This window comes from Hyperolius riggenbachi, chromosome 1, assembly GCF_040937935.1.
Source record: "Hyperolius riggenbachi isolate aHypRig1 chromosome 1, aHypRig1.pri, whole genome shotgun sequence".
NCBI lineage: Eukaryota > Metazoa > Chordata > Amphibia > Anura > Hyperoliidae > Hyperolius > Hyperolius riggenbachi.
Genome location: NC_090646.1, coordinates 557,202,286 through 557,222,922, shown reverse-complemented (window position 1 = coordinate 557,222,922; position 20,637 = coordinate 557,202,286). Strand labels below are relative to the sequence as shown.

At 42.8% G+C, this 20,637-nt stretch overlaps 1 long non-coding RNA gene across 2 annotated transcripts in view; it reads left to right on the top strand.

Annotated features, from left to right (window-relative positions):
• The window catches only part of LOC137557384 (uncharacterized), a 134,074-nt gene that overhangs the window by 14,234 nt on the left and 99,203 nt on the right, over nucleotides 1–20,637 (top strand). For both annotated transcript variants that reach the window (XR_011029564.1, XR_011029563.1), the window contains exons 2-4: nucleotides 7,835–7,915; nucleotides 11,450–11,594; nucleotides 17,995–18,070. This is a non-coding gene — a long non-coding RNA (uncharacterized lncRNA). The remainder of the gene's footprint in view (nucleotides 1–7,834; nucleotides 7,916–11,449; nucleotides 11,595–17,994; nucleotides 18,071–20,637) is intronic.

The window sequence follows — 20,637 nt, the reverse complement described above, 5'->3', positions numbered from 1 at the left end:
TCTGGAAGTCTACTTTAATAAGGAGACCCCAGAGCTCCCCGCCAGCCACCGCTCGTCTCTGCAACCCCCCATGTAGCTGCATAGATACTGTGAAGCAATTTTCCTCCTGCTGTTGAATGCCCGCCGCAAGTCCCACCCTGCATTTACAGTGTAGGAGTCACTGTAATTACTCTAGCTATAGCAGAGTCCCGGCAAAGCATATTTGAATTAGCCGCCGAGGCTCCCGATTGGTTCACAGTCTGAGCCATTTTCATTGGTCCAGACTGTGAACTTATGGGGAGCCCTGGCAGCTGAGTCAAAGATGCTTTGCCGGGACTCTGCTATAGCGAGAGTAATTACAGTGACTCATACACTGTAATTGCAGGGCGGGACTTGCAGCGGGCGTTCAGCAGAGAGAGGGAAATTGCTTCACAGTATCTGTGCAGCTAGGTGGGGGGTTGCAGAGATGAGTGGCGGCCGACAAGGAGCTCTGCGGGTCTCCTTATTAAAGTGCTGGAACTGGGGGATCGGGAGAGGAGAGGGAAGGCTCTATAAGACCTTGAGCCTTACCTCTCCTTAGGTAAGTATCTGGATTTTTTTTTCTTAAATCAGGTTCCAATTCACTTTAAGTCCTGAGCACACCTGTACTGTCATCCCTATGACTACCACCACTACCAACTTCCCAGTTATCTCCTATCACTGCAATTGAAGTAGCATATAAATTGCGTTGCCAACGCTTTCCTTTACATATTGGAACGATTACTTTGATGTGCAAAATCCACAATTATGGCTTGTATTTATGACAAGTTATAAATTTGAAGTTGTTATACCTAACACTAGTCAGCATTAAAATGAATAAGTAATAATACTAATATTTATTAAAAAAACACTACATTTATTTATTCGGTAATTTTTTAGAAACAAAAATGTTAAGCTGTTCATGCAGTTTTAGTTCAGCACCCTCTCACAAATTAGTTTTTTTTTTTATTGTTCATGATTTTATAATCAATTAGTCAATGATGCCAGGATTTACTGTATGTTAGTTAGTGGCAAATAGTTAAGCCATCAGTCAATTACAGACCATCTTGATTGATAATTGTTTCAGCAGAAAACAAAGGCAGAGTCCAGAAATCAGAAATCAACGCCATGCTGCAATCTCACGGCCACAAATTGTGCTTACGTAGATTGTGTAGTTTGCGTCTTACACCTCCAAGTGGCACACATAAGCTGGTAATCCTATTTGCTAGACTAAAGTATAATATTTTCTTTGGTATGGAAATTGTTAAAAATAGAAAAATCATTTGAAGGAGCGGGGGCAAGTAGTAAGCTACATAAAATACACTTCAGCATTTCAGGATATGGCATAGCCAGCCTTTGTACTGCAGGTGGTTGAATCAGGATTTAAAGAGGATTTTGGGAAAGGACCAGGGTAGCACTTGCAAAACACAGCATCAAATATTATCAAACATGGTGACAGACAGTCTATGAATGGATAGTAGTGATTACATTCTACATTAAGTCCAAATGTCATCTTTGCTGACTGTGCCCTCTGATTCTATTAAATCTTGGCTTCTCTCTGTGACGGGTAATGTTATCTAAGGATTTACTGCCACTTTCATTTTCACTTAGGAGAAAATCTAATCACACAGACAATTTCTCACAATGGAAATATGTGCCGAGCTGAGTTAAAGCTTCAGCTACAAGCTGCGGTAAAACACTTAAACATAGATCCAGCATGTATACCAATTTACAGTTGTTACACGCTTGTTTTACTAATTGCTCTGTCCATAAAAAAATGCTTAAAAGGTTCACAGCAATGCAAATGTGAAATCGCATATAAAACTCGTGCTACTCAAGAGCTTGGTTTAAAAGAAAATGTACATTTTAAAAATAGATGTATCCCAAAACATTTTATGTTAAAATCTTAACTACAAGCACAGACCTAAATCTTTAATCTGATAGACCAGTAAAGAGGCTATCCGGTTGTTAACTTTTTGTGTCAGAAGAATAAAGTCCTGCACTGAGAATTTACACTAGTGACAACTTGGACTGTGAGCAACTTGGACTGTGCAGCAGTGAAAAGGAGAGAAATTTGGGACATATGTGCACACCATCTATCACTTCCCAAGACACTCTCTCCCCTCTTCCTACAACTGCCACATTAGAAGAAGATTCCTTAAAGAGTAGCTAATGTACAGAGCCATGGCATCATTGATCCAGACAGATGATCACTCTGTCCCAATCAGAGACTGGGCTCTGGCGATTTCTTTTCAAAATCACGACCAAAGCTCTGGCCATGTCCATCTACATAGCCAGCCTGCCCCCAGCTTGGCAGATGCTGTCTAATTGGTGGCTGCTGAGCTGGAAGCCGGCTGCCACAAGCAGGTGGAGGTTTTGAAGAGTTTCGACAATCTTCAGAAACATGGCTGCAACTACAATGACGAGAAGTGGGTGGAGCATCACCTGTGCGGAGCAGGGCTTTTTGGCGCACACGGCGTAGCTCTGAAGTTTTGCACGGCTTTTGAATTTGTGCAGCAGCAGGGTGAGCCATCACTTACTTTAACTCTCCCTGCACCAAAAAGCCCTATGCACCCAGCTGTCAGGTACGCTCACATGTGACCCAAAGACATTAGATCTGGTAAGTGTTTAACACCGTAACTCCCCCAAAACGCCTGCCATGACACTCTCTGTCACATTTAGCTTAGGTACTCTTCAATCCAGTCAGGGCAATGATCCCTGGGGATGAACTCGATGGATGTACTGTATGTCTTTTTAAAAGTCTTTTTTAAATGAACTGTGTAATTATTTGTAACTGTGTACGCTAAGCATACACTGATGTACCTTCATTATCATTATACACTTCTAACTCAAAGTTTGCGGTAAATGAAGGAGGAGGAGTATGATTTGAACATTAGCCTAATTTCATAAAAGCAAAGCAAACATTTCCATTCTAAGTCTGCATGTATACATTGTTCTCATATAACTTTATATATAGCTGCTCTAGCTAATTAGCACCTTTTCTTTCAAACACAGAGGCCAGTCATAACTTTTATGTAAATCTGAATGGTTGCTCCTGAGTATAAACAGGCTGTGATGGGTCATTAGACAAATAGCACCACACATGGGGCCTGATTTACAAAGCGGTGCTAACAGTTAGCACGCTGGTGAAAAGTCCTTTATCATGCCTAAACTCAGTTTAGGCATGATAAGTTTAGGTGTGATAAGTTTAGGTGTGATAAGTTTAGGCATGATAAGTTTAGGTGTGATAAGTTTAGGCATGATAAGTTTAAGCGCCAACTGCGTTAGCACCGCAGTGCACAGCTGATCAAAAGTTTTGCGCTAGCAAGTCTGGTGCACTTCGCATAGAGTTTAATGGCGCTGCTTTGCGTGCGGGACTTTGCACGCTATCTACACTTATCTAAACTTAGCATGCCTAAACTTATCACACCTAAACTTATCACACCTAAACTTATCACACCTAAACTGGCTTTTCACCAGAGTGGTGCAATGGTTATCATGCCTAAAGTCTCTAACTGGGTTAGCACCGCTTTGTGAATCGAGCCCATGGTCTTGATTCACTAAACCGTGATAACTCAAATATCACACCTTATGAAAAGATATCACACCTTATCAAAAGATATCCCACCTTATGAAAAGATAGCACACCTTATTAAAGATATCACACCCTATCAAAGCTAACACACCTTATCAGAGTAGCATAGCAAGCGCTGCAAACCTGCAGGGGCTCAGGGCAGGACGAATGCCATTGTCAATTAGCAGGCATACGTTTGTAGCACTCGCTATGCTACTCTGATAAGGCGTGTTAACTTTGATAAGGTGTGATATCTTTTCATAAGGTGTGATATATTTTCATAAGGTGTGATATCTTTTCATAAGATGTGATCTTTGATAAGGTGTAATATTTGAGTTATCACGGTTTAGTGAATCAAGCCCATGGGGTGGTAAGGAAGGATAGACTGCTAAAATAATAAGAGGCACTGAAAGAGAGCAAAAAAGTACTTATGAACCCCTTCGGTGTCCCTTGGAAATTCTAGTAGCATCAATTAATTTGATTTCATGACATGTACTTTTGGTCCTACAGCAGAAAAGTGATTTACAAATGTCTTGTTGTTGTGTTAAAGATCTAAATATTAAAAAAAAAACTGTCTACTTTCCACTGTCTACTGTACATCTGTCAGATGTGTCAAATTTTCAGTCTACAGTAAAAATTACTTGTTGGTTGTAGAATTATAATGGATGTCAGCATTCTATCTCAATTTTAGATACGTTAAATTTAGATAAGATAAAACAAATCTCTTTTAACCACTTAAAGACTGCAGTGTTAACACCCCCTAACGACCAGTCCATTTTTCACTAAATAGGCCACTGCAGCTTTAAGGCCTCGCTACAGGGCCGAACATGTCAGCACACAAGTGATTTCCCCCTCTTTTCTGCCCACCAACAGAACTCTCTGTTGGTGGGCAATGATCGCTCCCCCAATGTTTATTTTTTTAATAAAAATGTATATGATTATTTTTTAAATACATTTTACCTTTTTGTTTATATTTTTCCCCCGGGCCGCCCTCCCTTCCCCTGCCAGCCAATTACTGTGATCAGCTGTCATAGGCATCAGCCTATGACTGCCAATCACTCCAGTCTTCCCCAGGGAGATTTTGGGCCTGATTCACAAAGCAGTGCAAAGTGTTTGCACGCCTGTGAAAAGCCCTTTATCACGCCTAAACTCAGTTTAGGCGTGATAAAATGAAACTCGCGCGAAATCCCGTGCGCAAAGTTTTGCGTGCACAATCGCGCAGCGCACGGTGCAGTGTGTGCGATGCGCCCATTAAACCCTATGGGTGCTGCGCGGGACTTTGCACGTGATAAAGAGCAGAAAACGGTGCTAACTCAGTGGTGCAAAGCTTATCACGCCTAAAGTCTTTTAGGCGTAATAACTGAGTTATCACCGCTTTGTGAATCAGGCCCTTTATGTTAAAGAGACTCTGTAACAAAATTTTCAGCCTTATTTCTTCTATCCTATAAGTTCCTATACCTGTTCTAATGTGGTCTGTCTTACTGCAGCCTTTCCTAGTTGCACAGTGGCTGTATTATCTCTGTTATATAATCTAATCTTCTTTCCTTTGTCAGCTTTGTCGGCTCAGGCAGGAATGTGCTGCTCTACTGTGATAGGTAGAAGTTATACACACCCTCTCCACGTCCCATCCGGGCTCTGTATGAGTCACAGACTGAGCTTCTCTCAGCCTATCATATGCTGGTTAGCAGCCATGCTTTTTTGTAAACACTGCCTAAAACTTGAAATTACAAGCCAGGATTGTGGTGATATATTGGGGTGATGATGATGTGTACGATAATATGCAGAGTATCGCCGCCGTATGGTACCGCACAGAAGCGTATTTTTCTGGCTGTGTCGCATGGGTATGTCAGCCAGTCTGGCTTTGAAGGTATTGGCAGCTAGCTTCATGGAAACTGGTAATGTGATTGTGTGTGTGGGTCAATAGACCTACATTTGCATTGAATTTCTCTGGAAGCAGGGAGCTTGGACATTAGCATACAGTTCCTCTGGACAGCCAGGAACAGGTAATTAGGTTCCCTTTTGTCTGGCATCTTGCAAATGTGGTGCATTGATTTGATCTTTTGTATTAAGGGAAGAGTCTACCAAGTAAAAAGTGGACAGGAAAAGCCTTGAAATTCGCATGTCACAGCTAGCCCAGATGTGACAAGGGGCTCGGCAGACCGTGATGTCACAAACGGGGAAATTACGTAAGATTGGGGGATGAAACATCCTTTGCCCGGGGCAACACTTGGGACTATAAGAATCAGCCTTGGACAGTCACAAATGAACTTCTCTTGGAGGTAGCGCATAGCTAGAGGGATCCTGAGCAAATCGGAACGGCGTTCTCCCGCCAACCACGTTCTAACCTACACAGTAACGTTATATCCCAATTTTATTTTTATGCAAATATCCTTGTGTGTATCGTTGTAACTTTTATTTTGTAACTTTTTACTTTGTTTTTTGTACATCTTTTGTATATATTATTTTCTGCATTGTTCCACTTTTTTTCCTGGAATATTAAATCGTTATTTAATAAGTTTGACTTCTGCTGTACTAAACTAACACTCAAAGCCTAGAAGAGACTGAAGTGTAACTGTGTATAAGTCCATGCCTGATTGTACGTTTGAGCAACACTACCGTATGAGATTGTAAAGGCATTGTGTGTATTGGGCACTTTTGCGCTCGACAGCAGAGTGGCTAACAGTATCGTTCGGAACGACTGTTAGTGGTTTTGCTGCACGACAGTGTAACTTGCATTACAAGTCAGTGCCTGATTGTGCTGTGTTACTGTACAACTGTACTGTGTGTGTGTGTGCGTGGCGTTCCCGTATTCGGCCTAAAGCGCAAAAGCTGACCCGAATACGAAAATGCGGATTGCGCGCAGAGCACTCGACAGCCGAGTGGACGTGACTAGCAACAGCTAGTGGTGGCAGTAAGAAGCATTTGAGGGGTCACAGCCTTGTTTTTGGCTTGAATAAGGCTGCTCCCCGCTTGATCTGGTCAAACCCGCAGTCGGGAACCGTATACGCAGGCGTGCCGCGGGGCCGGTTCCTGACAAGGATTGCAGCAGGGAATGGCAGAAACAGCAAAGAGGGGCCCAGGAGAACATAATGAATAGAATGGTATGCTTTTTATTGTAAGAATTTTAGAGTACAGATTCTCTTTAAAGCATTTTGGCATCTTTAGGTTACTTTGACTGAAGTAGGTAGAGTGAGTTGCCTATTCTATTGTCTGAACTTTGCTGTGAATGTTTGTTACTGCAGGTATTTATAAAAAAAAGTTTATCCAAAGGCTGCATTTTATTTGCATTTTGTGTCTTGCTAATGCAGGAAGTGCATGGAAATTTTACTGAAGTCAGGGTAGCAATGCAAATTACGCTATTAGCACAACCTGCAGGTCTTGTGTACAGATTTGTAGGCCAGGCACAGAATTTTGAAGCTGGAGCGGATAGGGAGTCGTTTTTCTCAACTTCTGTTTGAATGTGCTCAGGCTGTTGCTGTTGTTGTCTTCTTTCTGCATACCACTGATTATCCTCCCCCTGTGCTTACTGGTGCCCTGTCAATGCATGTTTGGCCTTTACACCTACCAGCACCACTGTTAGAGCTACCGAGCTGGTCAGACTCTGTGCAGAGTGGCTACCGCAAAATCCCCCATGTATTGGTATTGGAATTGGAGGGGAAAGTAGTTGGCAATTGCACTCCTCCTTCTCACTCCCTATCAGTCCCTTAGCATAAGAGCTCAAGATAACCTGTGTCCTCATGGTTTTCCCCCAAATGCCCCCCTTCCCCCTGCTGTCCACAGATTACAAGGGGAATGTCTTTCCAGGATATGCTGCTGAGGCTGTAGGCATTGAACACCAGCATTTATTTTGTTCCATTAATCATAATACATTATTTCTGACAAGCAATGAGTTTTCTTTTTTGTTGACTGGGTTTTTTTTACTAATGTCTTTAATTGGAATAGTTAAACAAGTGACTGAGGTTGAAAACTGAGATCTAAAAGGAAAAGAATAACCAGTGTAGTGAAGTCTCATTAAATTAAGGTGAATTCAAAATAGGTATACAAATATGTATTGTGATAAACAAACACTAGAAGATCTAAAGTGAAAAGAAGGTTTGTGTTTTGCATAGCAGAATGTTACATGTCAAAAGTCATTGCCTAGAAACAAGGACAAATATCAAATGAGGCACTTGAGAAAGGGCTCCTGTCCGAAATGTTGTGCTTGTCTGCATTATGTACAGTGCATAATAAAAGGAATTAATCCATTTATATTTGCTTTCATAGAAACAAGGACATACTGATAAAGAAGCATGCAGTTTGACAAACCTCTTCAGTTACATAGAAAAGGAAAACAACTTATGCAAGGTATACATGTAACACCTCTATAATGCTTTAACTGTAAAGAAATCCTCCAGACACCAATCAAGTTCTTTTTAAGAAATATTTGTATTAAATGATATGGATAAAAAAATAGTTTAGTGACAAAACATTCATAAACTTCTTATCTTCAGCCTGTTAGGATCAGGGCTAGTTCAGGAACCATATAAGTAATTCAGTTTATTAGCATTTACTTGCCAGAATTTTCCATACACAGCACTCTGCTATTTGTCACTTCTTCACTGCTGTCTTTTAAAAGTGGATCTGAATTCTTGCATAGGACAGAAGGGAAAGTAGAGAAATGTCTGGTGGTTACCTAGCAACATCCAGGATGAGACAAATATGTTGAATTGATAATTGTGAATGATCACTTAATGTATAAGAAGCACCGCTGTATTCTCTGTATTTTGTCTGCCAGCTGTTGTCACACAATCTCTTCAGACACTGCACTGCAGTCTTCACTCCTTTTCTGTAATCCTGTCACTTGTTGCTCTGTGTCACTCTTGTATGCATTGCTGTCCTGTTGTCTCTGTGTCACTGTAATGTCTCTGCTGTTTTCTGTTATCTCTCTCTGTTACAGGTACATTTTGATATCCTGGTCTGTCTTTCTTATTGCTTACTGTTTCTCTTCTGGCTTATCTCTCCAGTATTGCTGCTCTTTACTGGCCTGTAGCTGTGAGTGGTCTCTCTCCTCTCATGTAATGTCTGCAGCTCTTTTTCTCTTCCTTAGTTCAGTTTCCGGTAAGTGCTTACTTGTCTGTGCCTCTGCCTTGCTCAGACCGTCTCACCAATGGCTGGTCTCTTCCCGTGTCTCTACTCTATTTCCTCACAAATCAAGCGTATTTCTTGCTGCAGTACAGTATAGTATCGTGACACACTTTATTTCTTGCTGCCTCATCACCTCAGTCTCCATGGCTACTTGACTCCTCCCCCTCACTAGCCTTCAACTGTAAAACTCAACTGTTACTTCCTCCCTGCACATGCCCAGCTTCTCTCTCTTCTTTCCTGCTCATGGGCTCCACCTGACAGCACCTGCAGGTTCCCTTTACAGCAGCACTTTCACAAAAAGTAAATGCATCTGTAACCCTTGGTGTGTGTGTCTGTTGCAATGACACACACACAGGGTTACATACATATTAAATGACCCTTGGCAAAGACAGCTGTTTAGGACCATCTTGGCAGAAAATCTAGTGTGTGCATAGCATAGCTGTCCTCCAATGCTGCTAGGAATAGCTTTAGAATAGTGATGTCCAACTGATGCCTTAGTCCATTGTTTGGTGCTCAACCCTCTAGCTGGACACTGTTGTGTTTTGCGCCATGCAGTCATCCCTTCTAGTCCTCCATATCAACAGAGCATTATAAGGTTTTAGCGTCATGACGCCAATTATTGATTGTGCCAGAGGTGACTAAAGTGTGAGATAGAAAAGATTGAGGCTGGCAGTGTGATACAGTTCCTGCATTTGAAGGGTAATAGGGCCCGACCCAAAGAATCCTCTTCATTCTGTTCCAACTGTGTCAACATCTGTCTTAAAAGGTCACACCATGTTTGTTTCTGGAAAGGGGTTAGCAAACATGGAACCCAATGTGCAGACACCGTGGACATGTGCAGTTTTTTGTTTCTGGAAAGGGGTTAGCAAACATGGAACCCAACGTGCAGACACCTTGGACATGTGCAGTTTCTGTTTCTGGAAAGGGGTTAGCAAACATGGAACCCAACGTGCAGACACCTTGGACTTGTGCAGTTTATGACGTGTCTCTGCAGCCTCTGCACTGTACTGTCACTCCAGGGGTTGCCTCGCCTGGGGTGTGTTTGTATGTCCCTTTACTCTCAGTTGTACATTTTTAGACCAGAGAAAATAAGACAGTGAACATTTTTGGTAAGCTAGTACCAATGTAAAGGTTGTTATCTGATCTCAATATTCACAAAACCTTGTTTTGTTTTTTTACTTTTTTATTTTATTTATGTCTTCTTATCTGTTTTTTTAACCTATACATATAAAATCTTTTATGCATTTATTAAGTAAAACATAATTAAAAAAGACGTTATTTTTTGTTTTCATAACACAAAAAATATATTTAATTTGTACGGTGGGAAATTCATAATAAGATATGATTTATATGATAAGTTGCGCTTTTTATCAGCAGGAACTTTTATCTAAGTGCAGCTAAATGCTTTCACATGAGCAGTGCAGCATAGTTAGAGTCGGAAGCCTCCCTAAATAACTGTTTTTATTTCACAATCCAGTTAGGCATGAGTGCCCTACCCGAAATGCTACATCCTCATGGCTGCAGTTTCTATTAATCCCCCGAAATCCCCGGGGGGAAGATTAGGGGAGCGCTTACATATAGAAGCAGATCTTTGGGCTGTAGCACTGCCTCTACTCTGTCAGTCTGCACGGATCTCTGCCTCCGCCCGCCCCTCCCAATCTTCTTTCACAGAGAGGGGGTGGGGAGAGGCGGCGATTTGCGCGCAGATTGACTCCAGCAGAGAGAGCTACAGCCCAAAGCTCTGCCTCCCCGGGCAGCAAAATCCACGACCAGAAAAGTCATGGTCGTGGATTTTTGCCCTGGGATTTGGGGGGCATTCATTGAGATTTCAGCCACGGGGATGCGGGGTTTTAGAGGGGCAATCATGCTTAACAGCATTGTGAAGTAAAAACAGTGATTTAGGGAGGCTTCATAGTCTCTTTAAACAAATTACTGTTCCACAAACCTGTTCATTACATGTGAGAAACTGAAAGTTTCACTTTGACTATATACATGACTTAATCCTTTAAATGCTAATGTAACTCCCAGCAGCAGATTAATAGTGTACTAATATGAAGACAGATTTTTAAAAGCAGGACAACTGTAACAAGAGGGATATGGAGGCTGCCATATTTATTTCCTTTTAAACAAGACCAGTTGCCTGGCTAGCCTGCTGTGCTGATCCTCTGGCTCCAATAATTTTAGCCATAGTCCCTGAACAAGTATACTGCAGATCAGGTGTTTCTGACATTATTGTCATAACTGACAAGATTATCTGCATGCTTGTTTCTGGTGTGATTTAGACACTACTGCAGCCAAATAGACCAGCAGGGCTGTCAGGCAACTGGTATTATGTAAAAGGAAATAAATATGGCAGCCTTCATATCACTCTTGTTACAGTCAAATCAAATCAAATCACAGTTGTACATAAAAATGCAATAATGTGAATAATAATAATAGCAATAATAATGTTATTCTTATTATTATTATTTTATTTTCATAATTACCGGTCTGGAAGGGTTAAAAAGATACATACTTTTTACTCAAAAGGTTTTATAGCATTCTTAACATTTTAGACATCTTTCAGACAACTGTCATGTTTTCAATCTGTAGTGGTAATAACTTGTTCCAAGTAGAATTATCATGGTTGGCTGCATTCTATCACACCTTTGGATCAGTGAAGTCCAGCTAAAAATCACTTGTGAAGCATTTTGTGATTATTCAGTAGCTTGCCCTGATTGAAGTAGGTTATATAAAGTGCTCTTATTTGTGTAGCAGAAGCTTTGAAAATGCGTCTCAATACATTGACCTTGGAAGATGATTGCAACCTTCAAACTGTTGCACCATTACTGAAGTAGGCTTTTCTGGAATTTGAAGATAAGCTTGTGGCTTACTAGATAAGACCGTGTCATCACCTTTGGTAAGTGTTTGTCAAAAAGCCAATATCTGTGAAAAGTTGCATTGTGGAATGACATTATTATTATTATTATTATTATTATTATTATTATTATTACTTTAGAAATAATATCATGATCATGTAAAAATAGAATAATAAAACATTTAATGGAAATAAAAAATGTGAAAATTATTTGAAAGTATTATTAACCGGTTAGACTCTCAAACTTTTGCCATAACATGTTCTTGGTCCTAAAAGCTGTAAGCATTTTGTAAGTTGCTAAGGGTTTTATTCACTAATGGGTGGTAACATTTATTTAAAAAATGATTATGTAAATCTACATATTTATAAACATATATACAGTATATATTCACAATGCTTGTATAATACAAATTTACGCTATTTGCATAGTGTACATTATACCTAGTTGTGTGTGTAACTGTGTAACGTGTATTACGCAAACTACATGGTGTACTTTACATGTGATGTCTGCATTAATCTTACCCTAAATCTACATTATTTTCATTATCCAGTAGCACTTTTGTGCAACTGCAGAGTGTAGCAAATTCCCGGGAAACTGATCATTCAAATTCACACACACACACACACGCACGCACGCACGCACACACACACACACACACACACACACACTTCCCCCAAGATACCTCCTCCATAAATGTTTATTCTTGCGCAACCATGATCTTCTCCCCCACCAGCTGTGATTTCTGTATCTACTATAATGACCTCCTGAATTTCTAGTGTTTGGACAATAACTGTGTTTCCCACCTTCTTTCAAAGCTCCCTTTCTCCTCTCTGACACCAATGACCCCGTCAAGTCCTCAATTTAAATTTCACAGGATTGCCATGCTCTAATTGAGAGGGGTCAGTGAGGTGCATGTAGGAGGGAGAATTCAAGACTCCACATAAGTAGGCATCAAGTCTTATTGTCCCCTCCCCATACCATATGCATCATGGGTTCTTTACAGACTTCCCCCTAGCAGTAGAGATGGCCCGAACCTCCGATTTTAGGTTTGCGAACCCGGTTCACGAACTTACCGCAAAAGTTTGGTTTGCGTGAACTTTCGCGAACCACAATAGACTTCAATGGAGAGGCAAACTTAGAATATTAGAAAAAATTCTGCTGCCCACAAAAGTGATGGAAAAGATGTTTCAAGGGGTCTAATACCTGGAGGTAGACATGGTTGAGTGCAATAGACATCAAAAGTCCCAGAAAAAAATCTGGATTTGACACAAAGCAGTGTTTTAAGGTCAGAAATCTCATTGAATATTCAATTGCAGGCCTACACTGCTTTACAACATCAGGAAGTGTAATCCTCACTCCCTCTTCTCCTCCGGAGGAGGAGGGTCTTGTCTTCCATGGAATTGTAGGATTTCAAAAGCCAGCTTACATACATTGGCCGGGAATTGAATCCAGGTCTAGTGCTTGGTAGGCAGCTCTCTTCACCACTATACCACCACCAACACTACATGCTGAAGCCATCCGGGCATGTACCATTATGATATATCCAAGAGAAAAATGAGCTTGCTTAGGGATTTGTAGGATTTCAAAAGCCAACTCACATACATTGGCCAGGAATCGAACCCAGGCCTAACACATGGTAGGCTGCTATCCTAACCATTATACCACCAACACAACACACTACAGTGCTACATGCTGAAGCCAGCCTAGCATGTACCATTATGATATATCCAAGAGAAAAATGAGCTTGCTTAGGGATTTGTAGGATTTCAAAAGCCAACTCACATACATTGGCCAGGAATCGAACCCAGGCCTACCATGTGGTAGGCTGCAATCCTAACCATTATACCACCAACACAACACAATACAATGCTATATGCTGAAGCCAGCCTAGCATGTACCATTATGATATATCCAAGAGAAAAATGAGCTTGCTTAAGGATTTTTAGGATGTCAAAAGCCAACTCACATACATTGGCCAGGAATCAAACACAGGCCTACCGTCTGTAGCCTGCTATCCACACCATTATGCATAGTTATATAGTTACATAGTTATTTTGGTTGAAAAAAGACATACGTCCATCGAGTTCAACCAGTATAAAGTGCAACACCAGCCTGCTCCCTCACATATCCCTGTTGATCCAGAGGAAGGCGAAGAAAACCCTTACAAGGCATGGTCCAATTAGCCCCTAAAGGGAAAAATTCCTTCCCGACTCCAGATGGCAATCAGATAAAATACCACCAACACTACATGCTGAAACTTCTTGGAGCAGACTTACTTCCTCCCTCCAAAAGACACACATACATCCCCATAAAATCATTCAACAGCAACTGCGTGCACAGTCTTTGTGGTACACAGTCTCTGTGGCACAATTGGTTAGCGCGTTTGGCTGTTAACTGCAAGGTTGGTGGTTCAAGCCCACCCAGGCATGGCCTTGCCTTTTGTGTTCAACAGTTGGCCGAAGAGAACCCCAGATAGCGATGTAGATTCATCTCTCTCTCTCTCTAGTAGGGATGGTCACCGCTGTCCGCGGAATTGTATTTTCCGCAATTTTGGGCGTAAATTGGTCATTCCATTGCGTTTGGTCAGAACGGAATTGCTTTTTAAATCCGGCAGAATTCCGAAATTGCCTGTGAAATTCTGCAGGTATCCGTTAATGGTTTTAAGCTGAAAATTCACTTCAATGGCATCAAGTCCTAGAGAGAGAGAGAGAGCTAATTTTTCTCTTGGGTATATCACAATGGTACATGCTAGGCTGGCTTCAGCATGTAGCAGTGTAGTGTGTTGTGTTGGTGGTATAATGGTTAGGATAGCAGCCTACCATGTGGTATGCCTGGGTTCGATTCCTGGCCAATGTATGTGAGTTGGCTTTTGAAATCCTACAAATCCCTAAGCAAGCTCATTTTTCTCTTGGATATATCGTAATGGTACATGCAAGGCTGGCTTCAGCATGTAGTGTTGGTGGTGGTATAGTGGTGAGGAGAGATGCCTACCAAGCAGTAGACCTGGGATCGATTCCCGGCCAATGTATGTAAGCAGGTGTAATAGATAGCGGAGACACCGCCGCAGAGGCAAGCGGCATGGCGGCTATCTCCACGTATCAGCCAGCGGCCTCTGCCGCGCAGTTACATGCAGCTGCTCTGCCTGGTCCTTCTATTGCACATAGATTAAGGGCTACGTGCGCCACGCGACAGGACCTTTATACAAATAGAAGGGGAGTCAGCTGATCTGCCTAGTCAGCTGACTCCAACGGTACTTTGGATTAGCTGAGTGATGGGGGCGGCGCTGCGGGGCATCTCTGTATATATAGTGCTAGTATGTCAGTTGCTCCGTGTCTGCTGTTGCGAATGCTATCGTGTTAGCACTCAGACCCTAGTCAGATGCCAAAGTGTGCTAGAACCGGCTGGAGCTGGGGATCCACACTTAGCCAGATTCTGTTGATAGTTTAAAGTACTAATTGCATCGTATTATCTGTTATGACCTTCTGCTTCCTTTGACTATTCTCCTGCTTATTGATTCTGTACTTCTACCCATCTGATTCCTGTTGCCAAACTCTGCCTGAACTTGACACTGTATCAGCCTTCTGTCTTTGTACTGTATCTGTCCGTACGTTGCTTACTCTGTGCTTGTCTGACCTTCCTTCCTGTCCTCACCAGTGGGCCTAGCCACTGGTGAGGGATCTGTAGTAGCCTTCACTTACTTCTCAGGTGAAGCTCAGCTGCAGCACTGTCTGTAACACCTGCTTCTCAGGTGTCCGCTAGCTGCAGTATAGTCTTAATCACCTGCTCCTCAGGTGATCAGCCTTTACAACACTATCTGTAGCACCTGCTCCTCAGGTGTTCGCTAGCTGCAGTATAGTCGTATTCACCTACTCCTCAGGTGAAGCTCAGCTGCAGCACTGTCTGTAACACCTGCTCCTCAGGTGTCCGCTAGCTGCAGTATAGTCTTAATCACCTGCTCCTCAGGTGATCAGCCGTTGCCGCACAGTCAGTGGTCCCTGCTCCTCAGGTGTGCACTGGCTGCAGTAAAGTCTTAATCACCTGCTCCTCAGGTGATCATCCTTGCAGCACAGTCAGTGGTCCCTGCTCCTCAGGTGTCCACTGGCTGCAGTACAGTCTGAATCACCTGCTCCTCAGGTGATCATTGACTGCAGTACAGTCTGAATCACCCGCTCCTCGGGAGATCTCCTATTACTCATTACTGTTGCACCAAACACTATTCCACATTGGTTGTCCTGTGTCTGGCTATACTAGCATTATTGGTGATTCTGCAGATCACCACATAATCAGGTATAGCATCTGTATTATTGGTGATACTGCAGATTACCAATAATCAGAAAATCTGTTTTGCTGACACCAATCGTTACAGCTGGCTTTTGAAATCCTACAATTCCTTGGAAGACAAGACCCTCCTCCTCCGGAGGAGGGAATAAGGAAGGAGGGAGCTGTGGTGGGGTGCAATATAAGGAATAACAATCAGCCAGGAGCAAGCTAACAAGCCTACAAGAGCCTAACTAAGCTTTCCCTTGCAGAGTCTGTCAGCAGCTGTCCCTTAACTAACTACTGTAGGCAGACGAGTGAGTAAAACGGCAGGAAAACCTTGCCTTTTATAAGGGGGGGTGGGGCTCCAGGAGTGAGTGTAGTCTGATTGGCGACAATGTGCCTGCTGACTGTGATGTAGAGGGTCAAAGTTGTTCTTAATGGAGCATTATGGGGGCGAATCAAACTTCCACAAAAGTTCGCCTTCCCCGGCAAACGCGAACCACCTAAAGTTCGCCTGGAACCGTTCACGGGCGAACCGTTCGCGCCATCTCTACCTAGCAGTGTCCCGGTGTGTTGCTGTTTGCCCTTCCTCTCTCCTATTTCATGCCCTAGCACAGGATTGCTAAGTGTTAACATGTAGCACACTTGCATTGCCACCTTCTGGTTTCATGTCTAACCTGAAGCATAAATGGAGCACAGAGATTGAAACAGATGTGTTAATTTATCAGGTGTAGACTTTATGCCGCCTGAAGCAAACTTGTGAGGATGCGCCCCTCCCCATTTGGAATGATCACACAGCACTTGCCAGAGGAGGGGGGGGGGGCAGCTGTTCACCGGAGGGGGCCCAATTTATTTCCTCCCTGCCACTTCTAAGTAGAGATGGCTCGAACCTCCGATTTTCGATTCGCGAACCTCGAACGCAAAATTCCGCAAAAGTTCGGTTTGCGCGAACTTTTGCGAACCGCAATAGACTTCAATGGGGATGCGAACTTTGAAAACTAGAAACATTTATGCTGGCCATAAAAGTGATGGAAAAGATTTTTCAAGGGGTCTAACACCTGGAGGGGGGCATGGCAGAGTGGGATAGACACCAAAAGTCCCGGGGAAAAATCTGGATTTGACGCACAACAGCATTTTAAGGGCAGAAATCACATTCAATGCTAAATTGCAGGCCTAAAGTGCTTTAAAACATCTTGCATTTGTATAAATCAATCAGGGAGTGTAATTAATGTACTGCTTCACACTGACAGACCAAACTCTCTGTGCAACGCATGGCAAACAGCTGTTTGTGTAGTGATGGGCGTGCTGGACTGGTGCGCACCATGACGAGAGTGCAGGTGATGGCGGCTTTCCAGCCCATATGGTGTGGCTTAGGTAGCTCAATGACTGTCCAGCTGATCAAATTTGGTCTGTCCACAATGAAGCAATGACCTTATTATCTTGGGAGTGCCCCCCCCCCCCGAGACACTCATATAGCCGGCGGTCATTACTTCATTGTGATACGCAAGCCCCTTCACCGTGGCAAGGTAACGATCACGAAAGAGAATTGGCACATGTACATGCCTTTTGTTTTGTTGTTGCAGCTGCAGTGCAGCCAGAAAAATTAGGCAGGCATGTACACACCAGAGAAATTATTATAGCGGCCTTATATATATGCTAGCAGCGGCCTTACAGATTCAGGAATCCGCCTGGTGTCCTGGACCCTGTTGGCGGTGGCGGAGAAGGCAGTCAAGCGGCCTGCAGGCAGAGATGCTGTGTGGGGAAATACTTAGTGTTGGGGCAGGCAGTCACACGGCGTGCAGGCAGAGATGCTGTGTGTGGGGCCTGACTTAGTCTTGGGGTGGGCAGTAGCCCTCCAGGATCCATGCCTCATTCCTTTTTAATAAAGGTGAGGTACTGAACACTTTTGTGACTTAGGCGACTTCTGTTCTCAGTGACAATGCCTCCAGCTGCGCTGAAGGTCCTTTCTGACAGGACGCTTAAGGCAGAGCAAGACAGAAGTTGGATGGCAAATTGTGACAGCTCTGACCATGTGTATCATCCATGCACTATATCCCCTCTCTTTCATGTACAGCTCTCTTGAGCATCAGTTTCCCCTTTTCATGTGTTGCTCCCCATTTTCAGCCTCCTCTTATTTAGCAACCATATTTCCATATTTAGCAACCCCTCTTTTATTTTCAGGTCCCCCCTTGGGTGGCAGCTGACCAAGGCCTTGGCCTTTGAGGCCTCTCCAGAAGTCTGGCCCTGACACCCAGTGGTAAGTGCACCCCATTTTAAGAACCACTGATTTAACACAAGAAAATTCTTTAATTGTATGCATGGTTCAAAAGTACAATGTCTGAAAATGAAGACAAAAGATTATCTATAAATAAAGGCTTCAGGGAAACTTCATAAAGCCAGATAATAACTTCATAAAACAAAACAAATAGTTATGAAAAATGTAAAGCGACCAAATCTTTCGGCTTGCTTGTAATTTATTCGATTTTGTGCCAAATCACGTTTCAGACCCAGTGAAATATTTTAATTATGGTTTTGTAAGTAATAATGTTTACTTGAAAAAAAATATTATTTCAAATCCTTGGTTATTTGCTTAGAAATGCCAGCTATATTTACTGTTTAATTCCAGTTCAAACATAATTTAGTAACAAAAAAATTACATTAAATTAGTCATTACAAATAATAATGTTAAGCCTATTGTATGTGCCAGAATTTAAAGAAAGGGATTTATAAAAACATGATTTACAAAATCTGGTATTGTACAAAATTAATTATTACTTAACATGTGTGAGTTTTCATAAAATATGCACAGATGTTACACTGAATTAACTGAAAGTATAAAGCTTGTTTTAGTTCTTAATTAGACAGATTACTTTGGCTTCTGATTTTCTGGGCAAGCAAGATGAAACTATTGCTAAGCAGCACACGGTTTGTCTTTAAAGAAAACCTGTCACAAAGCTATAAAACAGACACTGTACACATGATGAAAAGTAGACATTCCATTTAGTAAAAACTGAATGTCAAAATGACAAGTGGTTCAGGAAAAACAGGTTGCAGAAGTTAAAGCAAATGTAAAGCTAAAGTTAATGCCCTAGTTCAGATTCCTGCACAGAAAAGCAACTATAGAAAAAAAATGGGTATTGGAAAAAAAACTTAAAATCAAAAGAAGTGAAACACAGAGGGAGCACTTCCATTGAAATCACTTTTGACTCTTGAATACATACTGTATAATCTTATCACCAGAGTTTAAAAGTAAACAGCAATGTCTTACATCCACAGAGGTGATAGCAAAGAGGGTGTGTCCAGAGAAACTGACAGCTTTCCTCTCCGAGGAAGCAGCTAGACTGCGGTACATGTGAGCAAGCGGCAGTCAGACTACAGGACAGGTGGATCCCTGGTAAAGTGGCGATCTTGCACTGCTCTCTCATTCTAAGTGTTCATATTGACATACATACAGGAGCTTAGCATGGGCTGCTGCAGACATTGAATAGCATTTGCAATTAGCATGTGAGGAGTTGGGCAGATTGCATTTATATTGTTTGTTGTATATTGAATACAATTGTATTCTATATTACGCTGACTTACCTATCGGGTGATCCCAGGGCCGGTTCTAGACTTTTTGTTGCTTGTGGCAAACTTGTGAAGATGCCGCACTCCCCATAGGTAGTATAATTGCCCCCAGTATAGGAAGCCTGGAGGGGTAGTCGGCAGGAAGGGGGGCGGGGGGGAAAGGGCACAGCGATGAGGAGGGGGATCAGACCCCCTGCGCTCCCTCTCCAGCTATTAACGCAGTGTGAAGTAGACAGCGAGCGGGGAAGTTATGACTCATCTCCTTGACTTTCCAGCGCTGCGTTCCACTGCTTGTCACTTCCTGCAATAGTGTCCACTGTACACTACAGTGGGCGGCATTGCAGGAAGTGATGAGCAGTGAAAAGCACACTGGAATGCAGAAGGAGGTGAATCATGATTCATCACTTCCCCGCCCGCTCCCTGATTGTACGCTGTGCTAATAGCTGGAGGGGAGCGCAGACCAGGGGGACTCAGGTGAAGGAGGGGAGGGGGTCCGACCCCCCCCTCCCCACCGATGTACCCGCTGCCCCCCTTCCTGCCTCCTATCCCCTCCAGCTCAGCGCCCCCCACCCACGGCCAGGTGGGAGTCACACACCCCCCCCCACTTCTGCCACCGGAAGAGCCCGCCTCACCCCGCCTCATGGGCTGGTTGATCCTATCATTCTTTGATTATAGTGTTTACTTGTATGTTTGATTGTAGTTCCTTCTGCATTGCTGTGGGTCAGCCTTGCTTGTCATTGTTTTTATTTTCAAAGTAATATGTCCCTAATAAGGTTTACATTATTTTTAATACTATTGCGGTATACAAATTTCGTGTTTGGCCATGGTGGTCTTTTCTCCTATATATTCATAAGCTGACCTCTTTTTCATGGTAAAAACAGCACTTCATTAGGAAGCATGCCACTAATACTTAATGGGCCAAACAGGTTGCAGAAGGTTGGCACTAGAGTTGGGCCGAACCTCCGATTTTAGGTTCGCGAACCTGGTTCGCGAACTTCCGCGGAAGGTTCGGTTTGCGTTAAAGTTCGCGAACCGCAATAGACTTCAATGGGGATGCGAACTTTGAAAAAAAAAATAATTATGCTGGCCACAAAAGTGATGGAAAAGATGTTTCAAGGGGTCTAACACCTGGAGGGGGGCATGGCGGAGTGGGATACATGCCAAAAGTCCCCGGGAAAAATCTGGATTTGACGCAAAGCAGCGTTTTAAGGGCAGAAATCACATTGAATGCTAAATGACAGGCCTAAAGTGCTTTCA